A 22,345-nucleotide genomic window follows, 5' to 3' on the forward strand; every position below is an offset into this window, starting at 1 on the left:
AGAATCCCGGATTCTCCTGCCTTTTGTTGGGCGAGGAGCGCCAGGCAAACGCGTCCACCTTGGCTTAGGAAGGAGGCGATTGGACCGCCCGCCCGCAGCCGCAGCCCCGGGTGACTGAGGGACCTGGGGACGGGGAGGGGGCGGGTGACGGGGGAGGAACAAGCCGGGACCTCGGGGCTCCTCCATCTATCCGAGGCTCTGCCACGGGGACCCCGGAGTAAGTCGGGGATGGGCCGCGCTGCGGCGGGAGGGGGGGGGCGGGCAGATCCCACCCCTTCCTGAAGGAAGCGCCCTCCCCACGGCGACTGCCACCGCCGCCGCCGCCGCCGCCGCTGCAGGTCACGGCCCGCGAGCCGCCGCCACCGCCGCCCGGAGCAGGTAGGCGCGGCGCCCTCCTCCGCCCCTGGCCCCTGATGCCAGGCTCGCCCGGCTCCGGACTCCGCGGGGACCCCACTCGGGCGGCGGCTGTGCCTCCCCAGCCCCGGGCGCGTGCTCCGGAGCCCGAGGCGGGCGGTGCGGCTCCGCAGCGCTCCGGTCCTGCTCCCCGTCGCCGCAGTGTCGCCTGCGGCCCTCGCCCCGCCCGGTGACAGGTGTCCGGCCGCCGCGGGTGGGGTCCGGGGAGGAGCGGCGAAGCCGAGTCCGCCGGCCCGGGGCGCTAACTTGCGGCGCCCTGCGCGCAGCCCCGTGCCCGCCCTGCTGGGCGCGCGTTTCTGGGAAGAATCCAGAATTTCTGGCTGATCTGGGCGTACTGGGGGTATGGGGGGTGGTAAGGGTCGTGGTGCACGAGGCGCTCTGGTCATCCACGGTCGTAATAATTTCCAAAATTCGACATCCTTGGGTTATGGAGAGAGCCTTCGCTGGGTGGTTTTTCTCCTTCTTAAATGAATCACAAAGGGGGAATAAGGTGTTTCCCAGTTGAAATTCCTATCTCCCCTCCCCTGCCCCATCTCTCTCGGTCCACCCCTAACCCCCACATCACTTTACTATACCCTAAGCACTTTGCTGGTCATGGCTTTCCTGACCACGTCTTTCGGGGTTGAGCCAGGGTGGTGATTGCCAGAGTGAGAACAGAGCCCAGGTGAATGGAAGCCAGCCAACCCCCCTGGGCGATCCCAGGCTGACCTCCTACACACAAGGTCCTGTTAGGGAACCGAAATGCACTGCTGTATTGAAAAGCCGGACAGAATAAAGCACTTCTGAGATCTATTACAGCAACACAGCCGAAAGGGCAATATTAGTTTCTGCTTCTTCAATTCTCTTCTTGAATCGAAGACAGATTTTAATAATGCACGACTGTAACTCCATTCTGAGCTGCAGTTAATAAAAAGCGGAGGCGAATGTGAATGGATGAAGTTCATGGTAGCAGTTAGCAAGTTGACCCACGTAAAATTTCCCATGTGGAGGGTAAACCGTTGGGCGCATGCTTATAATAGATGAAAGTGAATAATTTTACAATCTCAGCTTGTATCAGATGCCTAACTTTTTCTTATACGCAAACTTTTTCTCATCCCGTCCTGGAGAGAGCCCGGCTTCCAAAGTAACCACAGTTGTGCAGAGCTCTCCCGCCCCTTTGCCCCCTCCCTCCTCCTCCCTCTCCCTCCGCCTCCCTCTTCTCTCTGTCTCTCTCCCTCCCTCCTTACCAACCCACCCACCTGAGACAAGTTCTCCCTATCATGTAGCTCTTGCTGTCTTGGAACTTACTCTATAGACCAGGCTGACCTGGAATTCACAGAGATCCCCCTGCCTCTGCCTCTGAGTACTAGAATTAAAGGCTTGCACCACTAGGCCCAGCAACTGTCATCTCTTAATGAACTAGAAGTGTGGCTTTAATTTTCTTGGCATAAGCGTGGGAATTTTAATGGTTTGCCCTTGATGCATAAATGACTTACATGTTTTGCAAGCCTCCCGAGTTGGAAGCTCACAAACTGGATATAAATGTACATAGAGGGTAAGGAAGTTTTGCTATCATCAGTAATAATTGACAGATGGTATGACATTGGTCAAACATAAAGTGTTTGAAAAAAAAAAAAAACAAGTGCTTATTATGATCTGCAGGTTAGCTAAATAAAGTCTGTTTGATTTATCTAAATTTGCATTATAATATCTTCATATCGATTTCTTAATTTGTGTTTCTTGTGGAACACTTTGTGGGGGGGGGTAGATTGCTTTAGAGGGTCATTGGTTTTCATGAACACAGTAATGCTGTCTGTTGGTCTTTGTCACAGCCTGCTGTAACCTTGCTCACAGTCACCTTGCAGGAATTTTGTGTTCAGTTGCGCTGCTGCTTTTGACTGAGAACTTGGTTTCCCCATGGCCAGCACCTCTGTGCTCCAGGCAGTGTGGAGCCCTGAGAGAGGAAAGGGTAGCTGATCACTGTAATCTGGCCTTTTCGGACCTCTTCAGGGGCCAGTTAAGCCAAAGTGTACTGAGAAGATAATGTTTTATCTGCCAGTCTCTCTTCCTGAAGGAACCTGTAGTGTCAGACTCAGGGCTCAGCAGTAACCAGATTGGCCTTGCCAGGCCCAGGTGACTGCTGTTACTATGCCGTTGTATGTGTTGGGTGTGTATGAGTGTTGCCATGGTATGTGTTGGGTCTGAGTGTTATGTGCACATGTAAGTATGTATGTGTGGAGGCCTGAGGTCAGCACTGCACGTCTTTTCTTCACCTCTCCCCACCTTTATTTTTTGAGATATAGCCTCTCACCAAACTTGAAACTCCTTGATTCAGGCAAGCTGGCTGGCCCAATGACTCCCTGCCTCCCTTCCCTACCAAAGGCTGGGGTTCTAGACACCCGACATCATGCTCAACTTTAACATGGGTAACAAGGGGCTGAACTCAGGTCCTAACATTTACATGCCAACCACTTTGTACGCTGAGCCTCTCCCAGCCCCAGGTGGACATGCTTAACCAGGCGGGATTTCAGACAGGACAGAATGAATGATGGGAGATGAGAAGAAGTTTTGGTAGTCACTGACACACCCAGCCCCATGTTGTTCTGAGTCAAACCAACTGTAGTAGGTTAGGCAAAATAAAGTTTCCTTTCTAACACACACACACACACACACACACACACACACACACACGCTCTTGTAGCTCAGTACTACCAAGTATAACTTTCTACATTGACAGAAATAGTCTATAAATCTGCCTTATATGATAGCCGTAAACCTTAACATGAGGTTGTTGAAATGTGGCCAGTACAATTGTGGAACAGATTTTAAATTTTATTTAACTCTAATTCACTTAAATTGCCACGTAGAGATAGCGGCCACCACGTTAGGTACTGCGTCTCTGAGTCCGAAGCACTCATTTCTGACCAGGGATGCATCTGATGGCAATTATCTCTTAATTAGGAAGAAGCAGAGATTAGAGATTCGCATTCTCCTGCCAGGAATTAAGATTTAGCTCGGGAATCGGGTTTTAGAGAAAAGCACTTGCATTTACGCTAGAGTTCTTGTCTATTCTAACAACAGTTGTCTTTTTAACTCTGTCTCTGCCACTCACAAACATAGTCATCGGTCCCAGCCCTTGGGAACGGTGTTCGGGTGGGCGCTTACAATGGCGTGTCATCTGCTCTTCTGCCCACTGTAACTCATTGTGCCTTCTAAGTTGGCTTCTGTACTCGTAAGTTTTCAAGCTAAGGAGCAGACATTTGGAGAAAGGGAAGAAGGACCATGGCCTGCCTGTACCCTCCTCTCATTTGTCCCCTGAGACAAATGGCACATGAGTTGCTCACAGGACAGCTGAGGGCTGATGTCCTTGCTCTGTATCCGCTCAGCCCCCTCCATTGCTCCACACCACCTGTGGGTTTGCCAGATTCACTTAAAATACCGCCTACTATCCTTTCCAGTGAAGTAGGATTTGAGCAAGCTTCTACTGGATAGCGTCCATTTTTAAAGTAACTTGCTTTGGTTAAAACCGTTACTTTGAGGCTGGAGACAGCACATTTTTAATTAGATTTCACACGAGATTGCCTCTTATCTTTCATGAATGAGTGACTCCCACCCAGCCCGGAGACCTTAAAGTCCTCTCTTCAGGGGAGAACTGAAGGGCCTGGAGGTGCCCATTCTCTGGAAAGTCACTACCCTTCAGTCAGTTGTTTAGAAATAATTGAGTATGTTGAGACACATTGGGGTTGGGATAAAATAACGCTAAGGTATGTGTGTCTTGAGTATTAACAGTCTAGAAGGGCAGATTTCTCATGACTATCTCATAAGGTGATATGGATGCTTAAATAAATTTAATAAACGCTCCATAGAGTTCCAGTACCTTCTGAAATAAAGTAACATGTCTACTTAGCTTTGATTAAAATAAAACGTTGTTGGTGTTCTTAAGCATCATGGTGTTTTTCAATCTGCTTGTCTTGGGTCTTAATATCAAGTTACAAAAGAGGATCATCCTTTTCCCTCTGAAATGGAACCATAAAACTGTCTGTGAATCGTCCTCGATGAGAGTTTCTGTCTCCTCAATGTATAATAATGACCCGGCCACAGCGAGCAGGCAGGAGTGGTGTGAGTGCTGAAGAAACGGGACTCGGGGTTTAAATCTTTATTGTATAGCCCAGTTTATCTGTGCACCGCAGTGTACCTGTGTTTATTGCGTGTAGCCACTGTAGTGTATATGTGTGTCCTGGTTCAGACGCAAAGTTCTGTCAGTGAAAGGTCCCCTTGGGATCCCTCTGAGAAACACTGATGGGAGACGGATGAAGTCTCCAGCAGTAACTAGTGTTTTACGATTCTCCACACCAAGTGTCCCGTGTGAGTTGTCCCTGTTTTCCCTCGATGTGGGGAAGGCAATCAGTCTGGAGACACACCATATGTTCAATCACCCTGCGCCCCATATTCAATAGTCATGTACATGGATGGGCGTCTGCAGACGTGTGCCACTCGTAGACACGATGCACCAATGCACTTGTACAGATATAAGCCAACAGCGGTGATTTTTCTGCATGTGACAGAGCCTGGTGGTGAGAGGGAACCACCGCAGTTTTAGGCTGCAAAGCCCTTGCTGCTGCCAGTCAGTGCTCTCTGAGGGTAGTGCCCTTTGTGAGGCAGCCTGGTACCTAGAGAACCTGAGCATCCTGGAGGCCAACTGCAGACCACATCTCCAGAAGTGTTCCCCTTTCTGCCTACATGTCCTAACTTCTGCATTCTGGCTTGCAGCAAGTGAATGGGAAATACTCTAACATGTCCATCTCCAAGACCCAACCCCACGGCACACAACCACCTGCATTTTCTTTTCAAAACCACTTCTTACCTGTGAACGCCTCTTCACATGTCCCAACACAGCAAACGGAGGCTAGCCCCGTGGTAGAGGCAAACTTAAGTGTAGGAGAGGTCCTGCGTTTATCTCTCAGGACCATCGCTGAAAAAAAATGTTTAATAAATAAGGATGAGTGAAAGTCAGTGTCTTAGGAGGGCTCAGTGTTGAGACTGGAAAGCTTCCTACCCGCCCTGTAATCTAGAAGCAGATTCCAGTTTTCCTTCCAGATCAGGCTGCATACAAGTGATCACTTATCCAGAGACCTTGCCAGGCCGGAGAGGCCTAAGCGTGACATCATTGCTTAGGCTCCTTCTGTTAAAAGTCCAGAGGCTGCATGTAACATACTGACAAATCTGCAAAATACTCAGACTTCGCTCAAGGTTCCAGACTTGTCTGTCTCTGTGGGCAGTGGTAGGCTCTGCCTATGGAACATAAAGAGGCTTGAAGAAGTGTCTTTGGAAAAGCCCTGGAAGCCGTGAGGATGGTGCTTAAGGAGTACTCACTGCACCGTGGCAGTGGAAGAAAGGAGCCTGTTGCTGAAATGGCATCATCTCATGCCGGAGCATTCATAGTGGATGATCATACTGACGGCAGATGTAAAGGTCTCCAGAGCTTAGAAATAAGCCTTCTCATCAAACATGTGAGAGACTGAGCCGTCGCCACACCCCCTCATCAAATACTATTTTTTAAGAAGGCATTTTGTGTATTTCTCAAAAAGTCTCATGTAGCCCAGGATGGCTTTGAAATATATATGCATATATATGAGTATGTGTACATGTATGTGAATATGTGTATGTACATGTGTGTGGATATGTTTATGTACATGTGTGTGGATATGTGCATGTATGTGTGTGGATATGTGCATGTACATGTGTGTGGATATGTGCATGTACATGTGTGTAGATATGTTTATGTACATGTGTGTGGATATGTGCATGTACGTGTGTGGATATGTGCATGTACATGTGTGTGGATATGTGCATGTACATGTGTGTGGATATGTTTATGTACATGTGTGTGGATATGTGCATGTACATGTGTGTGGATATGTGTATGTACATGTGTGTGGGTATGTGCATGTACATGTGTGTGGGTATGTGTATGTACATGTGTGTGGGTATGTGTATGTACACATATATATGTATATATTATTCATCTCTCATACACTACATCCCGACTGCAGTTTCCCCTCCATCCACTCCTCCCGTTTCCCCAGATTCACTCCTCTTCTGTTTCCCTTGAGCCCTTTACATATCAATACAGGAGATAACCCAGAACTCCAGACCCTCTTTTTATACGCTAAAATTACAAGCACAAGACAAAAATTAAACATTTTAATTAGATTTGTTCTAATTTTTTAAAAAGATATTTGTGGTGAGTTAGCTGACAGAGAACTGTTTTTAGATGGCGTCACTTGGAAGCTCAAAACATGAGATAAAATTGGCCTCCTACGGCTGCCGTGGGCATCAGACTCTACAGAGCCTTGTCACTGAGACTCTTCAAATTGTCTTCCTTCTGCTGGTTCATAGGTGAGGAAAATAGCTAAGAAATGGTGATATTGGGGCTTGAGAAATGACTTCTTGTTTAGAGCACTTGTTCTTGCAGAGGACCAGGGTTCGCGTCCCAGTGCCCACATGGTGGCTCACAACCATCTGTAACTCCAATTTGGGTTCTGACACCCTCTTCTGACCTCTGGGAACAACAGGCACAAGCATGGGGCAGATGTGGACAAGACACACACGTGAAATAAAAAGTAAAATAGGGACATCATCGTAAAACAATGGAAGCAGAAGGGTTAGTTTTGTGTGAGTTTAGAAGTATTTGTCTATTAAAAGGTGACTCTGCAGCTCTCTCAGAGCTCCTAGCAGATGGAGGTGTATCTTAAAACGTCCGGGCCCAGTTTCCCTGGGTGATCTAGACAGAAGCACAAAGACTTTTATGGTTCCCAGGTGACCCCCATGTCAAAAATCTAACATTTTGCCATTCTTGTCGATGGCAGTACAGTGGCTGCAAAGATCGTATTCACATCCTTGTAGCTTTAGTGGCTAATGCAATTGGTCTTTTAAAAGGCGATTATCTTCCCTGTGACATTTTGATTGGTATTTCTCCATTTTAATTTCAGCTTATATGTAGCATAAAAATTGATTTACATGGAGAAGAGTGGGCTGCCGTTTCATACCATAATTTTGATTGTATATCTAGGCTTGTAGAACTAAAGAGAAAATTTCTCCATTAACTGAATTGCAGAGCAGACCCAGTTATGACCCAATAGAGGCAAGTTGTGATTTATTTATTTATTTTTTTTTGAAGATCAGACCATGTAAACTAAGCCACTGTCTTTGTGCAAAGCCATAAACAGAGTTCAGAAATGTGACTTGTTAGCTGTAGTGGCACTTGAAGTATGGCCCCTGGTTCTGAATAACTATTTGTGGGAGAATGTGGGTGTATGATTGTGTGTGCATGCAAGTGTGTGTGTACATGAAGCACGTGTGTGTGCATGTGTGTGCAACTATGCATGTGCAAGTGTATGCATGCAAGCATGTGTGTACATGCATGTGTTTGCAAACAAGCGTGAGTTTGCATGCAAGCGTGTGTGTGTGTGTGTGTGTGTGTGTGTGTGTGTGTGTGTGTACATGTGTGCAAGCATATACAGCCTGGAGGTCAATGTCAGATGACTTCTTGAATTGCTTTTCACTTTTGGATTTTGAGACAGGGTCACTCACCTAACCCAACACTCACCTTTAGATTAGTCCTGCTGGACAGCAGGCTGTAGGCACCCTGTCATCTTCCTCTTCAAGCCCTGAAGTTACAGATTTGCATGTCTGGCTTTCTTGTGGCCTCAGAGGGTCTGAACTCAAGTCCTCAGCCTGCGCGTCAAGCTGTTGCCCTGTTCCCTCTGGAGAATGCCTTCTCTCCATATTATTTTCTTCTTATTAATAACATGGATTTTAAATATTTTATTTTCACATGGAAAATTGAAGAGAATTGTTCTAGATGGTGAAGTTCTCCCAGCAGAGTGCCTAAAAGCTAGACAAAGCCTTTGGATGTCACATGCTTTGTTTCTTGGAGTACCGTCACCACAGAAGGAGGTGGCTTCTTTACACTTTCAGACCCTGGCTATTTTACACGAGTTCTTGACAGACTGCTGACCAGGCTGTCTTAGCACGACTCCCAGCCTAGACCTGAAGAGTCTCTTCAGCTTGTTTCCTCTTCATTCCAATGAAATCATTTTCTCTCTGGGTTTATTTTTGCATTGTGCAAGTTAGTTTTATCTCAGGGCATTTGACTATCTAATGGCAAAGGCCAGAAGTATATTATGAAGTCTTATTGGACATACCCACTCTTCTGTTCCTACATTGCCTGAACTGCTTATATGCCGTCACAGAGCTGCATAGCTGCCTTAGTGAGTACCCGGCTCCCCAGACTAAGGATATCTACTGCCAAACCTGTTGTGGGCTAGAGCTTTAATTTTGACTAATTTAAATTTTACCAGCGCTGTGTGGTACAGCATCCTTCGGTCCTATGGTTCCTAGAGACCCTAGCGCAGGCAGGAGGATGCTGATAAAGTTCTTAAGGAGTTGCTACCTTGGACAGCGCCACCCACATGAGGCTGGGCAGGCAACCCAAGGGGTTCCATCCTCTGAGGATGTTAACAACCATGTTGCACCCTCAGTTAAATTGGAATCGCCTGCGGTGGGGTTACAGACATCAAACTTCTTAAAAACTCTCATGTGATTCCATCGAGTTTGGCTGGTTAGGCGGCATCAGGTTAGCCAAGGAAGCCTGTGAGCCGTAGTGTTCCCTCAGGGTATCACAGAGTGTGCCTTGGGCCAATGGCCAAAAATGAACACAGGAAGGCCAATGGAGTCTTCTCTTATCTTAATCTGGAAGACTGACAAATCTATGGGGCTACATCTAGGCTATTTTCCTATCGGGTTGCCATAGCAACAAGGGCACACTCACCCAATAATGTCCAAGTACTAATTTGATTTACTCATGGGTGAGGCAAGGAGTTGGGGGTGGAGAATTGTGAGAGCTGAAGGTGTAGAGGACATCAGGAGAAGAAGCCCCACATAATCCACTAATCAGGGTTCATAGCAGCTCAAAGAAACTGAAGCGGCCATCTTGGAGCCTGCCTGGATCTGTACTGAGTCCTCCGCATATATGTTATAGTTGTCAGCTTGATGTTTTGCGGGACTCCACAGTGGAAATGGAAGTGTCTCTGCTTTGCCTGCTCTTGCCCCCCAACACATACACACACACACACACACACACACACACACACACACACACAGGTTGAGCTGCCCAGTCCTGATCGAAGGATTTGTACCTAGTTTTATTGCATCTTTTTAATGCTACATTTGGTTGATTTCCCTGGGAGGCCTGTTCTTTCTGAAGGAAAACAGAGGCGTGAATCTAAGGAAGAGGAGTGGTATAGGCAGGGGGAGGGGTGAGGGGAACCTTCGCTCAGGATGTATGAGAGAAAAATAAATGGAAAAACCTTGCTTCAACAATGAAAAGAAATACAGATTCATGTTTAAAGTTAAAAAAAAAATCAAGAGGGGAGAGGTGAGGAGAGGGGATAACATTTGAAATGTAAATACATAAAACACCCAATAAAAAATTAAAAATAAAACCAAGAGAGAAAGTTGGTCTAAACTAACACAGCTGGTTCCTTGTCAGCTTGACACAAGCTAGACTCTAGCTGCTAGAGTTATTTGGAAAGGGGGACTCTCAATTGAGAAATATCACTTCATAGGATTGGCCCATTGACAAGTCTGTAGGGTTTAATGTAGGTTAATGGTTGATGTGGGAGGGCCCAGTCCACTGTGGGCTGTGCCATCCCTGAGCAGGCGATTCTGAGCGAGCCATGAAGAGTAAGCCACTAGACAGCATCCACCACAGGTTCTGCTTCAGGTCCTGCCTCCACGGCCCTGTCTCGAGCTCGCGCCCTGATTCCCTCAGTGATGGGAGTGGCCCGAGAGAAATGAGAAGTAAACCCTTTCTTTCCCAATCAGCTTTGGTCATGGTTTTAACACAGAATAAAACTCTCTGACAACTTCCCCTCCAATCTACTCCAGAGCCTGAACCTCTTTGCTCCTGACATCCCAGTCTCTTGTGCTGCCTTGAACCTCCCTCTTTCTGATGAACACCTTTCCATCAGTCACACGTGTGTAGAGTTCATCCGTCCAAAGCTTTCTTTCCACTGTTAAATAAATCAGGTAGATCTCCACAATGGAATACTCTACTGTGGAAATACTGACAGTATACATACCTCACGTGAACATGGCATCACAAAAGAACTGAAAAAATCCAGTTCCTTTACTAGTTTTTGTTTATTTATTTATGCATCTTTACTAAATCTATTTATTTTGTGTTGGAGACCTGGGGGTACACACCACGGGACTTGTTTAGAAGTTAGACAACAACTTGAAGGGTCTCATCTTCCAGCTGTGGGTCCTGGGAATCAGACTTGGGTCATTAGCATGACATCAAACACCTAACCAGATGAGCCATCTCACCAGCACAGTTTACTTAATTTTTAATTGAGCATTAAAAAAAGAACACACACAATGCCTACCATCTTAATCATTTTAAAATCTATGACCCAGTTGTGTTAGGAATGTCCCCATTATTACACATCCTGTTTCCAGGACTCTTTGTTTCCCAAAGTTGAAACTCTACACTGATTGAACAACTTAATCTGCTTTTGTCGTTTTGTCATTTTGTCATTTTGTCTCTGTCTCTCTGTCTCTCTGTATCTGTGTCTCTGTCTCTCTGTCTCTGACACTCTCTGTCCTATCTCTGAATCTGTCTCTGTGTCTCTTTCTCTTTAAGTCTCTCTCTGTCTCTGTCTCTGTCTCTCTCTGTCTCTCTCTCATCTCTCGGTGCTTTCCGCTAGCACAACTCAGCAACCTTAGCCACTTCATACCAATGACCCATCCCTTTTATTGAAAGCCCCTTCTGGCTTGGAGCTCCAAGTTGTCCTGCCCCAGCCTCCCCAGCATTAAGATGGTAACGTGTGTACATCTCACTCCGCCTGTGTGTTCACAGATGGCGAGTTGTGTTTAGTGTGATTTCCTGAGGCTTACTTATTCCGCACCTGTGAGAGAGCCTCCACCTCTGTAACCACGAGGGATGCTGCAGTGTATTACTATATCACACTTTAAAGGAAATGATTTCAGCTTTGAAGAAAATGCTTGTTATTAATGTACGCAGGTATGCCACACACACACAGATTTTCACCCATCTAAGTGGGGTTTTAAATGGTAATGTAGAACAAAGGCTGCTTATGCTATTGTGATGAGAAACATGTCTAGAATCCGTACTATTAAATAATGAGACTTTGCCCAGTCAGTGTGTAGTTTCTTACTCTCAATCCATACCTGGACTACAAGATTAAGAGCCAGAGTTCTGAGTATTTCGTGGGAATTCAGTGACGGTAGACTGTGATTTGTAATTTATTGCAGGCTCTTTGCTGATTTAGTCTGATTTGTCCTGCCATTTCACTTTCCTGTGACAATTTAAGACATCTCTCAAATACTAAGATTTTATTAAATTTAAGACATAATGAAATATAATTCCACTACCAGATTACTGAGCATGTATCTTTCTCCCTCCTCCTCTGTTCTCCTATTCTCTCATAGCGGGGAACAAATCCGGGGTAGATTATCTTAGGAGCTAAGTAGACACATGGGAGAAGGAAATATGCCCTCCTCTAGAAAAGCACAGGGGCCACTGTGGGCTATGGTAATAGGAATTCACCCCAAATGAGGGTTAACTGCGCAGGCAAACTTTGTACAGAGAAATATCTAGAAGTTTACCATTCACGCTTACTAAGCTCTTCGTGTGTGCAGAGCACGGAGCTAGGTAAATTATGTGACTGCATATGCATGGAGATATTTGAGGTAGGTTCATTAATCTACTCACCAAAAGTAAATGAATTGGAATGTCCCATGATGATATAAATCACCTAAAGTCAGACTGCTAAAATTCAAGGCACCCCGTCTCCTGGAATTCTAGCTCAAGGTGTCAACAATATAATAGCTATTCGAAAATTGCTACAAGATGGCTTTTAAGTGTTCTCAGCAGAAACAGTAGTGTGTGAAGTGTTGTATATGTTCATTAGCCTCATTTAGCCTCTCCTTGGTGTATCCACATATTAAAACAGCAAGAAAAGGTAAGTATGTACAGTTTTTACTTGGCAGTTAAAGACAGCAGGTAACAAGAAAATAACCTATCTGTATGTCAACATAAAAATATGGTTTCGTGGGCTAGGAAAATGGCTCAGTGGCTAAAGGCCACCAAACCCAATGATCTGAGAGAAGCAACACACACGCACACACACACTGCATTAGATAAGCGGGTCTATAATGTGTGCAGTGCAATGTGTAAATCAGAAAGCTTTAGTGGCATTTCTTTTAAATGCACAGAGGTTCGCCTTTCCCTAGAGGAATGAGCTGAGCCGAGGAACCAATTCAGCAGTGGTAACAACTCTGCATGAACGGAGGCTTCCTCGATGCTGGTTAGAGGGTGGGCGGGTCCAGTGCAGGCTTAGCTGTGAGCCTCCTAATGGAACTGACTAGATTATCAGGTAGGTTAGAAAGATTTTTAACGTGGCTTAGTTGGAGATTTCCTGGGAAGGCTTGTCTTAAAACCAGTACGCCAGATGAATGTAGAGATAACATCAACTCCAAACTCATCTCCCCGAGGTCTTCTCTCTATTGGCTTTTCTGGGTCCCACCTTCTTCACATCCATTCTTACTTCAGGTAGACCCAGGTATTTTAGGGGACTGTTGCTTTTATACATTTATTGTATTTCCTTTGTTTTTTCTGTAGGATTCTGCGATGGTTGCATTTCTGTGCTTTGTCTAACCCTTTATATGAATGCTCATGACTTCTGAAGTGTTTTAGTTTGTTCTCTGGTCTCACTAGTTTTGCTGTTATTTCTGTATGTCTTTCTTTGTAACTCTTGCTAGAACAGTGTTAGTAAACACAGTAGTAATTGATTTACTCTAGTTTTGCTTATGGCAAAAGCTCTCTTCTCATACCAAAGAATGATACTGGCGGGTAGAGGGGGGGGGCGCTCACAGAACCCATGGGCCACTAGCCTCCCTGGATGTCTTTTTTATTAAATGTTTCATTTTATCAAATATCTTCCCACTTCCATGGAGCTCAGCTTTGACTCCTGGATGTATTGTGTCGATGATATCGACATGTTTCTCACAATAAACTGCTTTAAGTCAGGAGGCTGCTCTGAGACTAAGTCTGCTATGCTGCCAGCCCGGCGTTGAACTTCTGAGCCCTGGTAATCCTCCTGCAGTAGCCTCCTGAACATTTGGACAAGAGGCATGTATATGTTAGTGTCTTTTTGACATCCCATGTTATATCTAATTTGCAGTTTTCCCCACGTTGTTCATATGAGCAGTAAACATGTATATTACATGCAGTAAACATGTATGTTACATGCAGTCATCTTTAGGGGACACACTGTACACATTCTTTCATGTCTTGAATTTTCTGTCTGCGTACTATAAGAATCTTTAGATGGCTTAGTCTTCAAGACATAGTTTAGTGGTTGCTAGTGGTTGCGTAGCATACTATGGGTTCCTCATAACTTAATCCTTACGGTTTTTAAAATATTTATATCACACTTTTGCTTCTTTACCGTGTGGAAGAATGAGGGGGCAGCTTGTAGAAGTCACCTCTCTCCTTCCACTAGAGTGGAACTCAGTCATCAGCTTTAGCAGAAAACACCTTTACCCACTAAGCCATCTTGTCGACCTTTCATCCCTGTATGATTTTTACTGCTTCAGGTTTGTTTTTTCCTGACTGTTTAATGTCACAACACACACAGATGTGTGTTCACACATGTGTAAACTTTTCCTCCTACCACTTGCATTAGTTTCCAGAGGCTCCAGTGAATTGCTGCACATATGGTAGCTTAAAATAACCGTGGCTTATTCTTACTCTCTCACAACCCCGGAAGCCAGATATTCACATTTAGGTTGCTGACCCTTTAAAGGCTTGTGCTCACTCTCCTCAGTCCTCTGCCATCTGTTACAAACAGTCCATTTGAGAAGCAACCCAGGTTCAGATCGGGGTCTGCGTCCCTTATGGTTGAACTGAAAACCCTTACAGACATCTCCCAGCTTTTCATCCGAGGGGCACATCTCCTGACTTGGGGTTGTGAAGCCTCTGCTTATCCTGACTTGAATCCTCCCTCTGAGATTGCTCCTCTGCCCGGCAGCTTTGAACTGCTCAACGCAAACCTCAATTTGCTGGGCAGAAGTGTGACAGTATCCTGGTGATGGTGTAATGGGCTCAAAGCCTTTTACTTCTGCAGCTGAAGAGAGGAGTTTGTCTCAGGGCTAAGATTTCTGTTCTGTTGATTTGTTGATTTCTGTTGTAGGACATTACTTTTATTGCCAAAGTTTAGGATACACTTTATGTTGAACATGTAGGTGAGGGCAGTCCCCCTTGTGGGCTTTTATGACCCCTGAATGAGGAAGACTGTAGTAGCTTAACTCCTAAGCATGCTAATATCACATAGTAGGTGTGCTGCGTGTTGAGACATGTTCTTTCTTTCTTTTCTTTTTTCCCCCCTTCTCTCTCCCTCTTCAGGATTTCATGGGTTTTTTTTTTTTTTTTTTCCTTCCAGTTTTGTTTGAGCAAATTGCTTTGTGGCCCAGGGCTGGCTTGTAACTCACATTTTCCTGCCCCAGCCACCCCACTGCAGTGATTATAGGGACTTAACTGTCACACCTGCCCCAAGACACACTTTTGGAAATGTTCCTTCCCTCTGTTCTCATTACCTAAATTGGGATGAAACCCAGGAATCTGCACCGTGCGAAGCATGAGTTGTGAGTTTGAAGCAGCACTCGCTGGACCCCGATAGAAGCTCCTGTGCATCGTTTGGTCAAACCTTGTTGCGGTTAAAAAAAAAAAAAAAAAGATATCCTCTTATCCAGGCTAGTGCCGGCCCATAGGTAGAGCCACATGGCACTGTCTTTAACTTAGCGGCTCCACACCGCCTTTAAGTATTCACAGACCCCGGCTTCTTTTGACCCAGGCGCGGTCCACTCCGCCCGCCCTGGCTTCTTCTGTCCCGTGTGGTCCAGGAGTACTCAGAGGCTGCGTGGAGCCGCTAAGATGAAGATGCCCCGCAGTGCCATGTGGGCCTACGGGCCGGCACTAGCGCGGGATAAAAGGTACCACTTTTTATTTTGACCGAAACACAACCTGAGCAGCTTCTCACCGCCTCGCCCTTTGATTATCCTTATCCTTCGGCAAAGTTTGCCCTCCAGATCATACGTCTTGGGTGCGGTGAACGGATTCGTTCTTTCCTAACATCTTGTAATCGTTCTTGTTGATATATGGGAAAACCATTGATTTTCAAATGTCTGCTTTGTGTCCAACCAATTTACCCAGCTCTCTAGTCAAACTGGGCTGCTTTTTAGTGAAGCCCGTGGGTGCAAGATGAAGGTGCAACTGACGGAATTCCTTCACCTGGAACCAGTCATTTTAACTTCTTCCCGGTGTTATACCTGCCGCTTCGGTTTTAGACGTTTGTCTATTTCTAGTCTGCTCTTTCGGGGTGAGGATCGGACTTCACTATAAAGCCCTTAATGGCCTGGGGCTCACAGTGAGGACCAGTTTAAACCAGACCTGCCTTCAGCTGACAGAAATCTGCCTGCTTCTATCTCCTCAGTGCTGGGATTGAAGGCGTGCCCGGCCTCGCCTGCTAGTCCAAGTATTCTTAAAGCTGTTTCAGTGCAGGGGTATGGGGTCACCTTCTGGGGAGGTGACATGTCTGGGGCATGAAAGCAGACTGGGAGATGCTTATCCCAGACTCATTTGATTCCGTCTGAGTCAGCTAGGGTGGTTCCAGGAGCTTGGAGCTCAAGATGCGTACACCACAGGAAGGAAAAGCAGCTAACTGCATTTTCTGTTGTCAGTTCTGCTGAGATGCCACTGTAAGGCCCCTGGTATCAGTCCATCTATTTTGTCACGGTAAGCCCGCCCCCACCCTGTATCAGCCCATCTTCCACTTCCTCATTAACTCTCGATGCCTGTATGTCTTTATCATTTCCTGGGAAGCCAGCACTGGCCACGGAGGCCAACATTTGAAAATGAGTTATGAGCAAGCGGAAGATTCTCTTGTATCTCGGGCTTGTGAAGTAGGCGTTTAAAATCTGCCTCCTTAAAACAACCCCTAATTCCTTATCTACCAGGGTCTTTCTGACCTTGCATTTGTCTCCAAGAAAAACGAACACATTAATATTCGTATATCTGAAATAATGCTTGGGAAGGAGCTAGCTGTTTCCTGTCTACCCTCCCCCTTATCTAAAACAACAGCAACAATAAATGATCCACTTTACTTTTATAGCCCTGCCAGTGTGTGGGCTGTGTGCATGTGAGCACAGGTACCCACAGATGTCGCAGGAGCTGGGGTTATGTACAGTTGTGAGCTGATCGACATGGTTGCTGTGTACCAAACTCCAGTCCCATCAAATAGCATCTAGCACCCTTCTGGGCCACCTCTTCCTCCTTCTCCTTTAGCCATTCTTAGGGCAAAAGCTCAGGCTCCAGCTGCTTCGACCTGCTACACTTGGCCACCCATTCCAATGTATCAATTAGAGAGACCACCCATTCCAATGTAGCAATTAGAGAGACCACCCATTCCAATGTATCAATTAGAGAGACCACCCATTCCAATGTATCAATTAGAGAGACCACCCATTCCAATGTATCAATTAGAGAGACCACCCATTCCAATGTATCAATTAGAGAGACCACCCATTCCAATGTAGCAATTAGAGAGACCACCCATTCCAATGTATCAATTAGAGAGACCACCCATTCCAATGTATCAATTAGAGAGACCACCCATTCCAATGTATCAATTAGAGAGACCACCCATTCCAATGTATCAATTAGAGAGAATACCCCTGAAATGTAGAGAGGGAAGATTCAATAAATAGGCACTGGAAAGAGGGCCAGATAAATGGGTCCAGTGGACACCCCCCCCCCGTTCATTTTCAGTGTACTGTGCATTAGGAGTAACTAGAGGGAATTTTGGAGCAAGGGTCAAGATGTATGTGTAATTAAGCATCTGTTGTTGCCGGAGCTCGGTCCTGTGAGATTGTCTGATAAATTGTTTGTCTGTAATTGCTTTCATCACCTGAGGGGCCTAGTCAGATTCCTACATGGTGATCTCTCCAGGGTGCCCCCTTGTTCTCATGTGTAACCGGAGGAGTTGGGAGAGCCTATCCTTTGGGGTTCTGCTCTTCCTGGAACCCAGAATGGCAGTGGTTTGAGACAGTGACTCCTGTCTCTCCATTTAGAGGAGGATCAAGGAAGTTCGGCAAATAGAAATAGGCAAGAGTCTCATCCAAAGAAAAAAAATAAACACAAAGTAAAGGCAGAGACACCGGCTTTCACCCTGTTCGCTGGGCTTCCCTCCTGCACGCCCGATACCTTTCGAACTCTAGTAAAGCATTAATGCTTTTCAGCAAAAGCAGCTTCTGGTGCCTGTGGCCAAGAGGGAAAGTTCCAGATAGAGGCCTCCTTTTAAAAACACTGGATTTGTTGGTGGTGGGCTCTTTTGATTTACATTCTTCAACTGATCTGGTAACATCTCCACGGCCCTTATATTTTATCAAGAGACTGGCTGTTCCCTGGAGCTGGATGCCATACACTGGAGCACTGGGAATACCCACCAGACCTAAGGACAGTAATACATTTTTAAAAATCATGTGTGTATACATACATGTGTGTATGCAGATCTCTCTATTTCTCCCTCCTTCTCTCTCTCTGTATATGTGTTTCTGTGTATACTCATATGTATGCAGATCTCTGTGTGTTTGCATGCATGTGTGTATGAATGTGTATGTATATGTGCATGCATGTGTGTGTGCATATTCATGTATATATACATATGTGTACAGGTCTCTGTGTGTCTGCATACATGTGTGTGAATATGTATGTGTATGTGTGCATGCATGTGTGTGTATATACACATATGTTTGCAGATCTGTGTGAGTGCATGCATAATTTGTGTGAGTGTGTGCATGTGTACATGTATGTATGTGTGCATGCATGTGTGAGTGTGTGTGTCTGTGTGTGTGTAGGTCAGAGGAATATATCCAGTGTCCTCTTCTAACACTCTCTGCCTATTCCTTTGAGACAAGGTCTCTCAGTGAATCCGGAGCTCACGTGTTTGTGTCCCTTCCCCATGTTCTGCCGGCAGCTAGTAAGCCCTGTGACACACCCCCTGTATGCTGAAGCTGCAGATTCAAGTGCTACACTCAGCTTGTGTTGTGCTGGGGACCAGAGCACATGTCCTCACAGTCACACAGCAAGCTCTCCGGCCCTCTTCACACTTGTAAAATCACTTTTACCAAGTATAGGAAAAGATGGTTTCATTTGCTCATATTCACCCCCCACCCTTCGTCAACCCAAATTCTTTGAAGAAAGATCTCACTGTTGCAAACTGTCCTTTCAAGATCCACAGCTAGGGATGTAGCTCAGTGAGTAGTACTTACCTAACATGGGTGAGACCTAGGATTTAGTCTCCAGTATTACAAAATGATAGATAGACAGACAGACAGACAGACAGATAAAAGGTACTGACAGTGCACCTGAAAATGCAGAGTCATTGACTAATGTGGATTTTATTTTAAGGCTGATACTCTGGCTTTGGCTACCCTTCTTCACTCAAGATCACAATGGCCTGGGAATGCCTACAGCAATTCACATTTGGTTCAAGAGCGTCCTAACAGATTCAGTGGGCAGAACAATTCAAACGGAAAGGGCTTGCCTATTGCTTTAAACAAATACCCTTGGTTTTGACTCAGAGAGTACAGTTCTTAATGTAACTGCTCAGACTCTGGGATGGCTAGACATAAAAGAGCTCCGAGAGCTACAGACAGAATCCCATGATGCTCTAGGGGCCACTGAGTCAATTATTGCTGATACGAAGGCCGCCCACAGGCTCTGGACTGTGGGAGGGTGAGCACCTCCAGGCTGTTCTTGCTTGCTTGGCACACTGGTAGCACGCACACTTTCATCATGTGTTGGGGAATTAAGTATCACATTTTTGAGGTGGGCATCTAGAGAACTAACTATATTCCTTTTTTTTCTTTCTCTAATAAAGTTTGGAAAGTGGCAATGAGAACCGCCATGTAAAACTGCATCAGTCTAAAACTGTGAACATTACTTTTCTTTTTATCTGGGAATAAAATTGGTCTATAGTTTTCAGTGTTTGGAAATGTACTTACTGATTTGGGGCATCAGAAATAGCCCGTCGTCAAGAAGAATTTGGGTAGCTTACCATATTTTTCCATATTTTAGCTTTTTTTTTTCACATTAAAATGAACTCTTCCATAAGTGTTTGTAACTGTTAAAAAATACTTTTCAGAACAAGGTAATTTTGTTATTCTCACACATGGATATAAAAATGGATACCAGTTAAAGATGCTGAGCTCGCTAGCCACTGCCAGGGCTGTTGGAGCCAGGCAGGCAAGTACACTGTAGGGTAGGTGCTTTATAGTCTTCAACCTGTAAGACGAGACCCCCACAGGGCTCACATCTGATTGCCTGTTTATTAGATATTTACACTGTGATTCATAACAGCAAAATTACAATTATGAAGTAGCAACAAAATAATTTTATGGCTGGGGGTCAACCACAACATGAGAAACTCTGTTAACGGGTCACAGCACTGGGGAGTTGAGAACCACAGTTGTAAAGCAGCAATTACAGGTAAACAGTGCCCAGTGAAGGTGTAAATGGTCCTTCTGGAGGACAGTGAGAGAGGCAGGAACCAGATGAGCTTGTCCCTTACTGGACACAATCTGCATGTCTAGAGATAAGCACCATTTTTATTGCTTTCGGTTACCTATAGCTTAGTTTTGCACAGCGTATTATTTGTTGGTGTAGGTTTATGTGTGCATATATACATACACCAATGTGCTAATATGTAAGTACATGTTCCACACATGTTTTGTATGTCTTTCTCATCGACATATTTGATATGTCAATCTTCCATGGTAGAACTAGCTTTCAGATTTCCTCCGGTCATTTTGCTCCCAGTAGGGCTGGCTGGCTGGCATGGTCCCATCACTTAGAAGGCCGAATCCGATGGATCTCTTGAACCCCAGAATTCAAGGCCAGAGTAAAGAAGTGGGGAAACCCTGACCCAATATTTCTGTTCATTTTAAAATGCATTATTTGTTGCCTTTACTTTCTTGTTGGCGCTTTTTTTCCCCCGTGTGTCTTTCTAGATGCAGAATGAGAACACAACGTCATCTCCTTTCTTCCTTTATTGAAGGAAATAATAAAAATATCGTGGACATTAATTAATCCTACAAGTAGCCTGGGCTACATTGAAGAACTATGGAAACGTTTGAATGTCTGCATGCGTGTGGTCACCAGCAGGGTCATTTTTATTAGACGTTGCCAGTGGGTAAGCACGTTACTATGGTCCTGTCCTCAGCCCCTTCTGTTCCACACTGGCTGCTTCAAACTGTGTTCGGATGCTCAGCTCTGCGTTAGCTCTCTCAGGAAAATTGCCATAAGACCTCTCTGTGCCCCCAACTCTTCCTTGGACTCTTCTTCCCTGTGTTTTCAGTCAATTTCTCCTCTTCCTTTCTCAACCCAATCGTAACCTTCTTTCTGACCCCCATGGTCTTCGAAAGCCATTCATGACAGTGCCACAGATGAACCCTGTGGCCACCTGTTCTGTTCTAGCTGAACATTGAGGAACCCTTGTCTCCTTGGCTTTCATGAAGCTATTCTCTCCTCCGCTTCTCCTTCCAGCTGCCTTTCTCTATTGCTTCCTGGTGTGAGGATTCTTTCTGCCTTCATCCTTTCTTCTCATCTTCTGTAGTCTACCTGGGCTGTGGCAAGGGTACCTAGGCTTGAGTCACCCCCACCCCACCACCACGATGCTGATTCTCAAGCCTGTGTATTTAATCTGCTCTTCTGAGTTGTGTGTCTGGCTGTGTAGCTCTCTCTTAAGTGAAGCATAAAAACACAGGTCCCTCCAGGCTGGTAGACTTGTTTCCCAGTCCTCTGCAGTTTTGTCTGCTCCTTTTTGTTTTGATGCTTCTGATCTGTCTTGAATGTCTGCACTGGACTGTACCATTGTATATCACAAGGGTCCTCAACCTTTCTAATGCTGGGACCCTTTAGTACAGGTAACCCCCCCCCACCATAAATTGATTTTGCTGCTACTTTATAACTGTAATTTGCTACTGTTATGAGTCATAAAGGAAATATCTGATATGCAGGACTGATATGTAACTCCCACAGAAATATGACTCATGGTTTGAGAACTGCTGGTATATTAGCTGCTAACCACTGGAGGAGAGGAAATGTCTGCTCCAATTAAAACAGGGTGTTTGGGTTTTGGGGGGCAGGTGTGTTTGTTTGTTTGTTTTAAGGTAATGCTTCCCTGTTTAGTCCTGGCCATCCTGGAACTTACTCTGTTGACCAGGCTGGCATCAAACTCAGAGACTTGCCTGCTTCTGCCTCCTGAGTGCTGGGATTAAAGTCAAGAGCCACCACCTACCGGCTAAAGCAGGGTGGTTGGTTTCTAAGCGCTCTCCCCACCCCAGCCTCAGATGATGACTACAGACTTGTCTGGGGCCTCCATGTCTCTCTCTCTTACCCTCTCCTCTATCCCCCCAGAAGAGTTGGCCTTGCCTTACCTTAGCAGGGGAGTGAACAGTAGGCAGCTGCTGAGTTTTCACTCTCATGACATTTGATTCCTCCCTCCTGTGACTAATTAGCATGTTAAACTGTCTATAGTACCCCAGACTCCAAAATTTCAGCCTCTCATCGCCTTCCTTATGGCCACAGTATGATCACATCTTTCATGTGTTGAAGAAGAAACTGTTAACATGTATTGAGACCTTCATTCACTTGTGACTATCTTTTTGCCTTCCCTTTTTTATTAGTGATGTTTTTGTTGAGATTTGTGGGAATATTTTGATTTTTTTTAAAGATGAGTCTCATCTAGCCCAGGCTAGCCTTGCAACTTGACAAGTTTATAGCCAAGGTTAACCATGAATTGCT

The 22,345-nt window shown here is 45.5% G+C and overlaps 1 protein-coding gene across 1 annotated transcript in view; it reads left to right on the forward strand.

Moving 5' to 3' along the window:
- The first annotated feature begins 326 nt into the window (after nucleotides 1-326).
- Nucleotides 327-22,345, forward strand: part of TMEM150C (transmembrane protein 150C) — a 67,496-nt gene continuing 45,477 nt past the window's right edge. Inside the window, exon 1 of the mRNA XM_080924730.1 lies at nucleotides 327-378. The gene's annotated coding sequence lies outside the window, so the exon portion shown is untranslated. The remainder of the gene's footprint in view (nucleotides 379-22,345) is intronic.

Source organism: Micromys minutus, assembly GCF_963924665.1.
Source record: "Micromys minutus genome assembly, chromosome: 11".
NCBI classification, from domain to species: domain Eukaryota; kingdom Metazoa; phylum Chordata; class Mammalia; order Rodentia; family Muridae; genus Micromys; species Micromys minutus.